We start from the raw sequence: 15,404 nt of genomic DNA, 5'->3' as shown, positions 1-15,404 counted from the left end.
GAGCCACCAATGTGATATGGCCGTGAAAAAAAGCTAATGCGGTCTTGGGATGCATCAGGAGAGGTATTTCCAGTAGGGATAAGGAAGTTTTAGTACCGTTATACAAGGCACTGGTGAGACCTCATCTGGAATACTGTGTGCAGTTGTGGTCTCCCATGTTTAAGAAGGATGAATTCAAACTGGAACAGGTACAGAGAAGGGCTATTAGGATGATCCGAGGAAAGGAAAACTTGTCTTATGAAAGGAGACTCAAGGAGCTTGCTTGTTTAGCCTAACTAAAAGAAGGTTGAGGGGAGATATGATTGCTTTCTATAAATATATCAGAGGGATAAATACCGGAGAGGGAGAGGAATTATTTAAGCTCAGTACCAATGTGGACACAAGAACAAATGGATATAAACTGGCCACCAGGAAGTTTAGACTTGAAATTAGACAAAGGTTTCTAACCATCAGAGGAGTGAAGTTTTGGAATAGCCTTCCAAGGGAAGCAGTGGGGGCAAAAGATCTATCTGGCTTTAAGATTAAACTCAATAAGTTAATGGAGGAGATGGTATGATGGGATAACATGGTTTTGCTAATTAAATATTCATGGTAAATAGGCCTAATGGCCTGTGAGGGGATGTTAGATGGGGTGGGATCTGAGTTACCCAGGAAAGAATTTTCTGTAGTATCTGGCTGGTGAATCTTGCCTATATGCTCAGGGTTTAGCTGATTGCCATATTTGGGGTCGGGAAGGAATTTTCCTCCAGGGCAGATCGGAAGAGCCCTGGCAGGTTTTTCCCCTTCCTCTGTAGCATGGGGCATGGGTCACTTGCTGGAGGATTCTCTGCTACCTGAAACCTTTAAACCACAATTTGAGGACTTCAATAGCTCAGACATAGGTGAGAGGTTTTTCGCAGGAATGGGTGAGTGAAAGTCTGTGGCCTGCGTTGTGCAGGAGGTCAGACTAGATGATCATAATGGTCCCTTCTGACCTTAGTATCTATGAATCTATTAGAAATAGCTTCCTACTTTCATTTTATCCCTCTACACAGACTGGAAAGGGATAGAGATTTAGCATTGGTGTATGGCTGTAGTTGGGACACAGGGCCCAGGTTTCTTTTAATAAATGATTTCTTTTGTTTGTTTCATATCCCTGATGCCTTTTTGGACACAATTTATTATAATTAATACATTTTCATAAATATTTACGTTATTTAATAAACCAGAGTAAATAGTGAAAGTTTTAAAACAAACATCTGCCGATATATGAAGGAAGAAAAAGTGAATGTCATATGGTACAGTAAATGCCCTATAAAGGAAGGGAAAGAAGGAAGAAGACTGTTATAAGACAATGCCTGAATGAACTCGGGGAGGGAAAGAGAGGGAACACCCAGAGATGCAATACCCTGTCCTCTCCCACCAGCATACATCTTTTTGAATGGTTAGCTTCTCTCCGGTTATCTGCTCAGCTTTCCCTTATTCAGGCAGTTTGTCAGTAAGTAAAGGATGTATCTTTGGGTACAGTTAGAATATCCAGATTTAAAGTTTGTGTTGAGAAAAGTGTGGGAAATGAGTACTCAACAATATTTTATTAAACACTTGGAGGTTGATTGTTCATTTACTGAGAGACAGACAAAGCTCCTTTTGAGGAGGGTTACTGGTTCCTCTTCTTTTCTGCAAGTGAGTTGGGATCTTCAATGGATGTGCAACTGGTATAATGTTCCTTTTGCAGCTCATCATCCAGATGACACTTCAGACATTCCTGACATCAGTCATATCACATCGGGGTGTTGTGGAGAAAACATACCCATGACTATTTCCTAAAAATATGTGAACTTGTAACCTTTTGGTTCACGAACAAGTATATTATGTCTTGTGAAGCTTGATAGATAAACATAAAGGATCAAATACATCCTTGGTGTAACTTCAATGGAATTGCATCAGGGGTGCATTTGTTCCACTCTGCTGAGCATCAAACTCAAGTTGATCAAGATCTTTCCTGTTTTACAAGATTGTTTTAATGTTAGGGAGATTCGAATTACCACAAATATTTTCAAAATGTACCCATATCAGAACATATGACATTTAAAGGTGATCAGATCCTTAGAAAGATAATCTCTTTGGATTTGTTTCATTTTAGGAAGAAGCAGATCAGTGCACAGAAATTACATACTGATGGGAAGCACATCTTGTTTTCAATTACAAGTCCAACAAGGATAATCATACTTTAACTTTGCTTTTGACTATTCAATGGATCTTAGATAAACTAAGGAAAATTGTGTTTGTAGCAGAATTGGAAACTTTGATCATATTGCCCTTTGCATTGACAGGCATGTTAGAAATGCAGATGAATAGATACATAGATAAGAAAGATAAGATAAAGCCAAGTGGAATTCTGCTAACTTTGAGTCATACTGCTAAATAAGTTAACTTCCAAGGTCTCTTGAAGACTAGTGCTGCTAGAATCATGACAGTTGGAACAGTTTACATAATCCTGATATTGTAAGGCCAGATAAAGTAAAGACTGCAGCACTGAATTTGTGTCTTTTGCTTAGTTATGCTTTTAATTTTAATTAGCTCCTCAAAAGAGCGAGGCACTTGAAGAATTTGACATGTTTGGCAAACTCCAGCAAAAGTTGATATAATACTGATCCTGTGAGATGATATATTTTAATTCCTTTTAAAACTAAATTCAGAGTGAACAGAAGCCATGTTGCAGATCCAAAATGGCAGCTCTGGTGTGCTGGTGATTTGTGACTCCTGTAAGCAGTTTCAGCTATGTTTTCATGTGATGTCCTACACATTCAAAGTGCCTGAGACATTAAGTCTGCAAGTGGTCAAAACAAATTATTGAAGTTTTCTTGTTTGCATGAAAATCCCTACGAAGATGATGTAAACAAAGGTCTGGGATTCATTTATACCTAGGCAATGTGTGCTCTGATTTTGTTGAGACTGACCAAGTCTCAGGAAGATGTCTATTTGGCAAGAAAAATACAAGGTTTTAATCTAACTTTTAATCAAAATATCCTGGAGTAGGCCTCTGTTAGAACTAACGTTAGATGATGGTGCTTAGCCTCTGAAGATGCTGCTTATCACACCTATTCTAAATCTTAAACACTTAAATTGCGGTTGCTGTCTTTGTTACCTGTTGGTACTAGCAAGTTCTTACACCATACATATATCTTCAAAGAGCTTTACATGCACTAACTCCTCAATTCAGACAACATGTCTGAAGGGAAGTAAATATTGTTAGCTTTATTATCTCCATTTTACAGCTCAGGAAATCACAAGGGCTAAGGGAGAGATTTGAAAATGTGCCCAAGGGATTTCGAGTACACTGGCTTTCAGTGGGACTTGTGCTTCTAACTTCCTCCAGACATGTCTGAAAACCTTGGCCCCAGCAAAGCCCTCAGCAGTTCAATGACCTGCTCAGGCTCTATTGCAGTACCTGGTTACATGGAGCCTGAGAGGGGAGGCTTCACCCCATTCATGGAGCCAACTTCCTCGCACAGCACTTGTGGCCACCCAAATCCCTCCCCTTTCTCAGACAGGTTTGGGTCATTGACTCCACTGAGGTTGGCTGTTATAAAAGGCAGTGGGGCACTTTGGGCTGACATTAGAGGAAGCCCTAGACATGCACAGTGCCTCCCTTGATTTACCAGCAGGGGTTGGGTTCTTCCCTGGATGACAGACAGCTGGAGAGAGGCTGAAGGGGCTATACAGTCCAAAGATGTTCCCTAGGTGACAGCTCTAAAGTAAGTTAGACAGCCAGGGAGCTGTAATGGGGTCCACTGGGCAAAGTTCTCTCTACCCCACCAACTCCATGCATGGGGAGCTGTAAAGAGTTTTCCAGTGATCCCTATCCCTGTGTGCTAAACAAGTGTGGGTCACTTCTGATCTCTTTCTGCTGAAACAAAGTAGGAGTTACTCCTAGGACTAGAGGAACTCTTGCAGCCCAAGCAGGGGTGAGCAAGCATTGGGAGATTTATTCTGTATGCCTGCTTTAGGAGTAGTGGAGTGCTTATTTACAGGAATTCATTGCCTTGTGCCCTGAGTTGCTCCATAACACCCAACCATAAGAGTGTGCAGGTTTTCTCCCCTCACTGTGCACCGGGGATAATTTGTATGGTGAAATGTCCTGTTATTTTTGGTATAGGTGTCAATACTTTTGTTTCTCTCACAGATAGATAATCAGATATACTTCTGATGGTCTATGTTTAATTTATTTGCAGAGTTATTGTAGCTGTGTTGGTCCAAGGATATGAGAGAGACAAAGGTATATGAGGTAATACAGAAGTCCATCCAATAACAGATATCACCTCACCTACCTTGTCTCCCTCTGTATTAATTTATAACAGATACGGTGCTCTCTATAATAACCCTAGTCTGAACAGAAGCACCTAACTGCATATTACAGGCATATGCCAAAAAGATGAAGCTCCTTTATATTTCCCATAATAGAAACACATTGTATTCCTAATATGGAATATTTAACCTTCATGGAAATGGTTGTTTTCAAAAGTCTGTAAAAATGAAATACCTCTAGAGGGCACTATCAGATTCCAGTTGAAATGAATTCACATCCAAGTACTGTAACAATGCTACATAGACAGAGAAGGTGCAGTACCAGTTTTTAAAAAATAGCAATTCTGTTTTCAATAAATGCTCTTGGTTCACATATTTAAAATATGGACTTAAAGCCCTCAACATTTTGCAGGTGCAACGTAGCTTAATTCAGTTAATTTTTGCTAATAAAATGCTTTGCATAAATATCACATTCCAGAAGAAAGCAGGAAAAAGGTATTTGTATTCAATTGCCTTGTTATAGGCAGATCGTGCCTTTACACCTACATGGTGGCCTCCAGATGTTTGGACAACTCTTGTTGATATCAAGGCCACTGCATGGAGAGAGGACAGTATGTGGTTCTTAGTAATATTTTCAGAACAGGTATTTTTATACATTTTTCATTTAAACCTTACAGGAAGTAAAACAAACAAACAAAAACCAAAAATATTAAAACAACAACAAAGTTTTGGGTAGATGACAGTGAGCTCATACTGGTATCCATCCCTGTACTATGAGAACCTGGATACATTAGATAGATAGTCCCATTATTTTAAGTAGAACTAGTTAAAAAACTCTTATGTTTTGAATCATTTGGGACCGAAAGCACACTCATTTTTAAATGACAGGTTTCAGAGTAGCAGCCGTGTTAGTCTGTGTTCGCAAAAAGAAAAGGAGGACTTGTGGCACCTTAGAGACTAACCAATTTATTTGAGCATAAGCTTTCGTGAGCTACAGCTCACTTCATCGGATGCATTCAGTGGAAAATACAATAAATCTCCTCATTGTATTTTCCACTGAATGCATCCGATGAAGTGAGCTGTAGCTCATGAAAGCTTATGCTCCAATAAATTGGTTAGTCTCTAAGGTGCCACTAGTACTCCTTTTCATTTTTAAATAACGTCAACAGAAACCAGGTGTGCTCAATTTCTCAAGGAGTGCCAAGTACCTCCCTGGATCAGTCCTAAATACAGTACTGTACAACCCTAATTATTTAAGTGTCATGGGGCAATTGAATAAATTTAAAATATAGGTTTCAGAATCAAAGGAATTTTCAGTGTAATTAACTGAACTATTAATTGGGACATATGATCTTGTTTTTATATCCCGGGAGTTTTGGATAACTGAGATTTGGATAACAGGAGCTGTTTGGTATATGATTCTGGTACTCTTCCATTGCTGTCAATATTCTACTGTGGCTTGCTCAAGTATTTTACTCTGCTTTACTTACTGTATGGAGTCCACAATGAGTAACTATTCATGCTCCTGTCCTACCATGCGATTCCCTTTCCTTTTCCTATCTTGATCATCAGAGTGTGTCAAACTAATAAGTAATAACCTTGTTGCACTAAAAAGTACAGTAACTTTAATTTAGTCAGGCTACAAACGATGCCGCAAAACCTGATATACATATATTTGACACATCCCAATGTTTTCATGAAATCTGCCAGTGTATTTTTTGCAGAGCACAACTTGTATTTGTGTGCACAAATTGGCAGAGGAGACTGTGTTTTAGTGAGCTGCGAGTTTCAATTGCTTTAGCAAATTCTAATGATTTGCACTTGCTGTTTGTTCTAAAAATAAGCACATATATCCTCCTAATAAAATTTGCATGCAAATTTGGCTCATTCATCTCAACATGAGAGTCTAAGTCATTCACTTAAAATGTTCATTTTGTAGTGTATGCAAATTTGCATATAGAATTCTGAAAAAAAAATACAGGAGTAACCTTATATTCTTGTCACTTCTGACATTTTTAATCAATGATTTACATCTTCACTTTACATTGATTAAACCTCTTTGAGAATGATATGCCACATCTATGATACACATTTATGCAAGAATTTCTATACACACAGAAAGCTCTTTAAAACTCTTTGAGGGAAGGATGGTTTTGTAGTTAAGGCACATGAATAGGGGCCAGGTAGCTGAGGGGCTATACTTACCTTGCCCACAGGCTTCCTGTGTAACCTTGCTAAACAACATGCTTGTGTCTCAGCTTCCTGTCTGTAAAATAAAGATACTACTATTCACCTACCTTAAAGGCTATCAATGTTTCTAAAGCAGGTTGGGATCCCTAGATGGAAGATGCTAATGAGTACTCTTATATTAAAATAGTATTAATGAAGGTACAACTCAGTGTAACAAACACAGCGAGTTCTTTCTAGTTTTTGTCTTATTTTTAAAATGTGAATCTAGTCTCAAAAGCCACCATGCAGAAATGGCATCTTGTAAACTCATACCACTTCTTCTGCCTTCTTTTGCAGGATTGGGCCCTGTAGACAGGGGTAATGTCTCCTTTCTTATTTAGTTTGATAAATACTGCACTAGGATTTCTGAAAGCACATACCTTTGTGAGAATCTGTTACTTAATTGACTGCAGATGCTGTCATAAACGCTAAAGAATGTTGTAGCTTATACTGTCTCTGTAAAAAGAAACTGTCCTGGGTGACATATCTCAAGGTCTCAGTTCAAACCTCTTTAACAGTGTGTTGTAAAAATGGTCAGAACTGTATAATCCAGGCCAATTTCTCTCTGAGTATAAATCGGCGTTCTACCCTTGATTTCAACAGAGCTGCACGGAGTTAAACAAGCAGAGGAGCTGGTCCAAAATGTAAATTACCAACCCTGTGAGATGCAGTATATATAAGCAGATGTTAAAACTACAGTCAAGGCCAATCCCAGCTAGATGATATTCTTTTAGGTTGTTTTACCATGCCCATCACTGTGGTATCTATCTGGGTGCTTATGCTTCAGGGCTATCCAGTACAAGCATATGATTGTAACATTTATGAATTTAAAGATTAAAATTCAAAATGATCTGGACAAACTGGAGAATTGGTCTGAAGTAAATAGGATGAAATTCAATAAGGACAAATGAAAAGTACTTCACTCTGGGAAGGAACAATCAGTAGAACACATACAAAATGGGAAATGACTGCCTAGGAAGGAGTACTGCAGAAAGGAATCTGGGGGTCATAGTGAACCACAAGCTAAATATGAGTCAATGGGGTAACACTGTTGCAAAAAAACCGAACATAATTCTGGGGTGTATTAGCAGAAGAGTTGTAAGCAAGACTTGAAAAGTAATTCTTCTGCTCTACTCTGCACTGACTAGTCATCAACTGGAATATTGTATCCAGTTCTGGGCTCCACGTTTCATGAAGGATGTGGACAAATTGGAGAGAGTCCAGAGAAGAGCAACAAAAATAATTAAAGGTCTAGAAAACATGACCTATGAGGCAAGATTGAAAAAAATTTGGTTTTTTTAGTCTGGAAAAGAGAAGACTGAGAGGGGACATGATAACAGTTTTCAAGTACATAAAAGGTTGTTACAAGAAGGAGGGAGAAGAATTGTTGTTCTTAACATCTGAGGATAGGACAAGAAGCAGTGGGCTTAAATTGCAGCAAGTCCAGCTTAGGTTGGACATTAGGAAAAAATTCCCAATTGTCAGGGTGGTTGAGCATTGGAATAAATGTCCTAGGGAGGTTGTGGAATCTCCATCACTGGAGATTTTTAAGAGGAGGTTAGACAAACACCTGTCAGGAATGGTCTAGATAATGCTTAGTCCTGCCAGGACTGCAGGGGACTGGACTAGATGACCTGTCGAGGTCCCTTCAAGTCCTATGATTCTATGATTTCACAAATAGGTAATTTATATTTTGGACCAGATCTCCAGCTGCTGTAAATCAGTATGGCTACGCTGAAGTCAATGGAGCAATGTTGATTTACACTAGCACAGGTCATATACTCTGCACTGTGATTTTCTTTCTAAAAACAGTGAGCAACCACAGCATCTATCTAGTAAAACTTACCCCGTCATACAGAAAATTAATTCTAATGACCTACCAAGATAGATCTGCTGAACCCCTTCTCCTAGGATCCTTAACTTAATGAGGTTTAAGTTGCTGCTGAGAGATAGGATCTAGGAAGGTGATAGAATAAACATATATTGCTCAGAGGTTAAGGAAGGGGAGCATAGCAATGTATTATCAGACCATGAACTCAAAATTCATGAGTCAAGACCCAAAAATTCATGAGATTGGTTTAGAAATGGTGACATTTTTATTTGACTTCTGGTTTTTAAGCCTTTAGAAGTCATGTGCCAAGGTTTTCACCACAACCATGAGGGCACAACTTGGGTGACAGCCTAGGGTGCCGTGATCAAAAGGCAAGGAGCTGGGCAAGCCTGGGCTGTAAGGCAGAGGAAGGGACCTCAGGGCAATGGGGGAAAGGAGAGAGGCAGTGGGGCCTGAGGGTGATGTGGGGTGGATGGGTGAAAAGCCTGGGGAGGCAGTGGAGTGCAGGAGCGCCAAAATGCAAGTTCCCCCAGTGTGCCATTTTCTCGAAGGCTGGCCCTGTATAAGGCCTTTATTTCAATGAAAGTCGAAAGTCTTGTGTAATCACATGATTCCAGGAGCTGTAGCATCAAGAAAACCATCAAATATCACAAGTCTTACAATACAATGCAAGCACTTGTCCTCTGCTAAATACAGAGGGAGCACGCCGCCTCCTCTTCCTTCCATGGTCTGGGCACTCCACCTTCCCCCAGGGGTTGGCTGGTTGAAGCACAACTCCCCATCACATCGCGTGCGTTGGCTGGGAATTGATGCTGAAATGACTCCTCCTTGTCCTGAGGGGACTGATGTGGCTCACAAGCCTGGCAGAAAAGCCCCTAGGGAGAAGAGCTGGAAAGAGTCATGGGTAGCAGCAAGATACAAGGTGGGGAGAGCTCATTCTCTCTCCCCACCTTCATTCCAGTCAGCACCCACTTCCCAGCACCCCCACCCTCACCCCATCATCACTCACAACTGCTTTCTTTGCCCTTCCTGGATCTAGGATCCCTAAGTGGGTATGTGTGCAAAGGGACCATCCTACTATCTGCCTCTTGGGAGTATGAAGGGAGCCCAGGCCTCCACTAGAGGAGCAACTGAAGAAGACCGCCCACCCCCAACAGAGCCCTAGACCAGGCAGCAGCCCTAATTAGTGGGGAGCTCCCCTGCTCCATCTGATTTCCGTCAACCACTGAGATTGCTAAACTCAAGTAAATAATTGCATAGGTCTCTACTGCTGAGCAATAAACTTTCTGCCTTACTGTGTAAAGCCATCTGATCTTTTTAACATGTGGTGTCCGTCACCATAATATGTAAGTGCTGAATGGGAAAGGAAAAGGCAGGGGGGGATCACTGTTAAACAGAATAAATAATAATAATTAATCATGAGGAAAAAGAAATCCCAAGGAAAGAAAAATGTGCTGGGATAGAAGCATGTTGTTTGAGGTGAAATATACCAAAAGAGTGACTGGAATTTTGAACACTAAAGAACAGCACAGAATAAAAATACAGTTTGCTGCTGCTGATGATGATCTGAATGGGCCTCTGAGGACTCCTCTCCCCTCGCATCTTCCTTTCCTTTGCACTGCCGGGACCAGGACCGGCTCCAGGCACCAGCGAAGGAAGCAGGTGCATGGGGCGGCCAATAGAAAAGGGCAGCTCCATTCGTCATCGGGGCGGCACGTCCGGGTCTTCGGTGGCAATTCGGCAGTGGGTCCTTCGTTCCCTCCCTTCCACTTCGGGGGCTGCCCAATCAGGTTTTTTTTTCTTTTTTTTTTCCTTCGCCACTTGGGACGGCAAAAAAGCTGGAGCCGGCCCTGGCCTGGACTCTATTTTTTGCCACTTAAATGACAGCAGATAGAAAGAAGCTCATGTATCTCCCATGCAACAATGTGGCACAGAGGAGGGATTCTTACAGAGGAGATGGCACTGGCAATATTATGCAAATTGTGATGTGATCTTTAGTGTTGCTTTTGTTGTTAATTACTTTTACAGTGCCCAGAAGTGTGCTGAGTGCTTTTTAGGAGAAGCCTAAAGGCCAGGAGCCAGAGCCTCAAGTGGTGTAATTCAGTATAATTCCCTTAAAGTAATGGTGCTATTATGATTTACACCAGCTGAGAATCTGATAAGGTCCCTGTTCCAATGAGTTTACAGTCTTGCTCATACTCATGTGCTTAACTTGACTTCAGTGGGACTGCTCACATGCTTAAAGTTAAACATGTGAGTAAGTTTTTGAAAGATTGGGGCATAGTTTTAGATGTGATGGGAAAAGTGGTGGTTGTGTGGGGAAAATAGAATGAGGAAAATGGGGAGCAAGGACTAGAGTTGTACTAATAAGATGATATAGATCTTAGTTTAGGCATGTGCCTGTCTTGTTCCATTAAAAGTAGTGTATTTTTAAAAACTAATTATCATTGCTGACTCACATCTTGTGGATATCGGGGAAATAATGAGTCTTTAAGGACGGATGTGAAAGAGGAAAGAAATAGAAGCTGCGAACACTATTGTGGGTTGTCTGTTTAATATTCAAATAAAATTTAATATTATATGTGTACAGTTCCTAGCACAAGGAGACCTGATCTTTAATTGGGTCCTTTGGAACTACTGTAATATAATTAATAATATAAATAAAGTAATTTCTTTGCAGTCAGGGAGATCTTGCAGCACAGAATATAGAACTTTTCTCCTTTCTTTAAATGGAAAAATAGCGATGGAAAGGAAATGTGAACTTCACGTAGGGGTTTGTTTGGTTTTTTTTTTGGCTTTAAAATGGTGTTAATTTCCACCACTTGCTTATGAAATAGGTAAAATTTCCTTTACTAAAGGATCTTTGTTTTAAGCCTTCACTTGTATAATAACTGTCATAACTAAAAGGCAAACTTTCAGCGGTAGGTTTGTGCTGTTGTCCCCGACTGAATGTGTAAGTGTGGTTACTGGCTATATGAACTTCTGTGACCCTTTGAACTTTTCATAATGAGTCTAACTGGATTTGATATGTTTGCTGTCTTATGCATAGACGCTAGCAGTTTCTTTCTGATAGTAAATATTTTTCATCTGATTCAACCTCAAATTATTATTTGTGGCTTTAAAAGTAATTTGGCCACAAATAAGGACTGCAGACCGGTTGGCTCTAGCCAGCGTTTGTTTCACATAAATCATGGCTTGCTTTAGGTTAAATTCTATTTGGAATGGAAAATTAATTTGTTTAGTTGTGCTGGGCTGAAGGCATTTAATTGGACCATATTGTCACTTTTCTTTGGTAACATAAACAAGCTCACAGACTGTTCAGCCAATACCAGTAAATGTAATCGGTCAAATAGGCTCACTCAGCCATAACTCAAAAGGTAAAAGTCTGATAACTTAGTCAAAGCTTCACCTTTCATGAGCTATCAGTTCATATATCACCCTTGACATAAAAAGGGCCTCATTCCCAGAGCATTAGCCCCAAAGGCTTTTCCTTGGGTTAAATTCTTAAAAAAGCATATGTGCACAGGACATAAACCTCAGAAACTTTACACCAGCACATAATATCTTACTAAATTGGACCTCAAGAATAATTCATCAGGACTGCTTAAGTTTATGTGAAATTGTACTGCTCATTCATGAAAATAATACCTTTCAGATCAATGCTTTAATATTAAATCCAACCGAAAGTATCATCACGCTTCTGCTCTCAACAACAGTAAAATTAAGTAAGGTTTAACTATGCTATTTTATACTATTTTGTTACTTGAACCTCTACTGCTATCCTCTATACTTACTTATAAGCCATTTGTTTATAAATATCAGCCGCATTTGTTTGAGCCTGCTCCCACTCTAATATTCTAGCTCGACACGTATTTCTTATTGAAAGGTACCATGCTAATTTTTTAATCAGGTAATATTTTTTTTTAATTTTGAGATCTATAATGTGTTTGTGTTTCACAGCAACACCACAAATAGTTATATGGAGCAACAGACAGATTTTATTAGTGGGTAAACATCAGAGTGCTCCCTGCTTGCTTAAAATAGGAAATTACCATGGTATTGGGGATACCACTGTTGATAACTATGGGTAAGTGATGGTAAATAATGCAAGCTGCTGCACATTGTTATAGGAACTCCCAGACCTGGGCTGACCAACCTTTGTCCAAGGGAGGGTCAAATTGCCAGTGTGCTAGTCTCCTGAGGCCTGCACCTACGTGATACAAAATGTAAAGGATAGCAGCTAATTATTATTATTCGTTATTGGTACTGTGGTGGCTAGCAGCTTCAGGACCCATCGTGCTAACTGTACAAACAAATATTCTTATACTTAGATCCACCAAGCCAATCACAAAACAGCTTCTGTAATACCTTACTTGTTACCAAGAAGCCAAAAGTACAGTTCCCCTTAGGCAATCCAGCTTTTGGCTCCTACCCAGATAGCCAAGTCAAATCTAGTGAGGATTACTTAAAATCTTTTCCCCCATCTGTAAAGTTCTACCAAACCCAAGAGATCGGACATATTACCCACCAAATCAATGGATATTTCAGATCTTACCCAAATACACACTTACAGCCAATTCTTATTAACTAATCTAAGATTTATTTTAAAAAAAGAACAAAAAGAGTTACTGTGGTTAAAAGATCATTATATGTACAAATATGAATAAAGTTCTTAGGCAGTTTCATAGTAGAGATGGGAGGATGCTGATTGATAAAAGTCCTTCCAGAATCAATTCATTAGGTTATAGTCCAATAGGCAGTCCATGTGTCAAATTCTTCTATGCAAATGTGCAGAGATATTCCAGCGTCGGCTTGGAGACCTCAGTCTTGTGGCTTGAACTTCCCCTGGAAAAGTTTAAGCAGAGCTGAGATAAAAAAGGATCAGGCTCTAAAGTTCTTTTATACCTGAAGCTCAGCTGATAAGCCTCTTGGTAGCAAGTGATCACAGCAGGCATTCCTTGGATGAAGAATAGTTAATGCACATTGCTGCTTTGAACGAAATTCCTTTTTTCCTAGCATACATCGGTAACATGTATTCATTGGCATAAGGTAATTAACCATTCAAGCAGTTCATAGAGAGTCTACTACAAACTTCAAAGAGAAATATAGACAATGATATTATTACACCACAAGTTTCATCTAAATGTTAACATTCCCTTCTGATCTCTGAATCTAGAGAATATAGTAACAGACAAGAACAGAAGTTTATCATCTACAAGCTAATGAGATCACATTGTTAAGCTTCTAACAGATATAGGTAAACATAGACAAAAACAATTAGTATTTACTTCCAATTTTTTTGACAATATAGGTTTACATTTCAAATAATTTAGTCTACTTAATGTGACTTTGGTATCTACCTACAAGGAATGGCCCTGTTTACCATTTCAATACTTCTCTAATATGTTCTTAAAGCTTCATTTTGGGTCACTTTGCCTTCTGGTTGCTTAATCCTCTCTGGCTCAGTGTCACACAGGTGTATAAGTAAACAGATTCTTGGTGCTGTCTTTCTTCAAACTTTATGAGCATAAACTATTGAAAAATTAGGAGTAAGTAATAGGCTTTTTTAAAAAAACCTTCACATTAGTTTCTTTCCTATTGCAGATTTCCTCTCCTACTTTCATATTCTAGTCATGCTCACCTTTACTCTCAACATAGCTGATAAATGATCAGAAAAAAAAATGGAAAGATTATGACATCAGGGAGTTGCTCATCTGAGTTTAATGGTACTTATTTTTACAAATATTGATTTAAAATTGTTATCTAAGAGCTGCAGAAGTGCATTTCCATGCTCTGTTTTGCACCAAAAACATCTACACTTCCTATGGGATATAATTGCCTTCAATTTATATAAACTTTTGCTTGCAACAAATATGAGCTTCTCCTGCCAGGTTCTTTATATGAGGTTCACTTACAGTCTGCACACATTTACTGGAATGTGGCAAAAACAATTTGTAATAGGTCTGTCTCCTGGTGTCATTTTGAGATAAGGAAGATGAGATGGAATTGTGACTTGAAGTGAATGATAATGATCCAAATTGATGTCCATATTTACCACCCATTTGCTAATTGCTATGTGATAAGATCAATTTAATTTGATTTTATGTCAAGGCAATATGATGGGGCTCATATCATGGCATGCTCTGAAAGGTGCTATGAATGATCTAATATGGGTCTATATGAAGAATATTTGTTGAACTGATTATTAGTTTGTTTCCCAGATTATTCAAATTATAACTGTGTATAATACTAAAAATATGGAAATAATCATTCCCTCGATTAAAATACGCTAGGATTGGCATAAAATCATATACTGTATATTTGGGGCCAGATTCCCTGATGGGCCTCATTCAAGGGTGAAGGGTAGAAGGAGACTTCTCCTGCCCCTTTGTGCAAGGAGCAGGGACAGCTGACTACAGGCTTCCATAGTGGGATCAAATTGTCCCAAAGGAGAGAGGAGAGGAAGAGGGCTATGGCTCTCTCGCGGGTTTGCACTGCCCAGCTGAGGTTAAATGCCACAGGTTAGCCCATAAAATGCAAAACAACATCAAAATTATCCTTCTTGGAGGCAGCTTCCTCTTTATACTTAATGTAATGTTTGGGCATCTCAAACAGCAACACTATCAACTACGCCAAAGAAGCACATTTATTCCGACTGGAGTTCCACGGCCGATGCACTTGGGAGTGTAGCACTGTTCCCCGTTTTCAGCAGGCGCGTGGCTATTTTACAATGTGAGGGGAATAAATATTTTTCTTCTTGTTAGAGCCTATGCTGTAGTAGCCACAGTGGAAATCTAGGAATGTTTTTCTAGTTTATATTTGTAAGTGATCTGTAGGGCTTTTACTCCCAAAGGAGGCTGAGTAAAGAAATTTAGTAGGGGCTTCAAGAACAGCCATGTTTCACTGAGGCTGGTAGACATCTCCCTCGATGTACTGTAGCCCACTGACAGAGATGTTAATACAGCCAACATGTACACATTCAGAGCACACTTTTAGACCATCTGTATAACACTAATCCCTCTGTTTCTGTTTTATTTCCTCCAGAATATCTCGCCTG

Source organism: Lepidochelys kempii, chromosome 4 (assembly GCF_965140265.1).
Source record: "Lepidochelys kempii isolate rLepKem1 chromosome 4, rLepKem1.hap2, whole genome shotgun sequence".
NCBI classification, from domain to species: domain Eukaryota; kingdom Metazoa; phylum Chordata; order Testudines; family Cheloniidae; genus Lepidochelys; species Lepidochelys kempii.
This window is presented reverse-complemented; position numbering follows the sequence as displayed.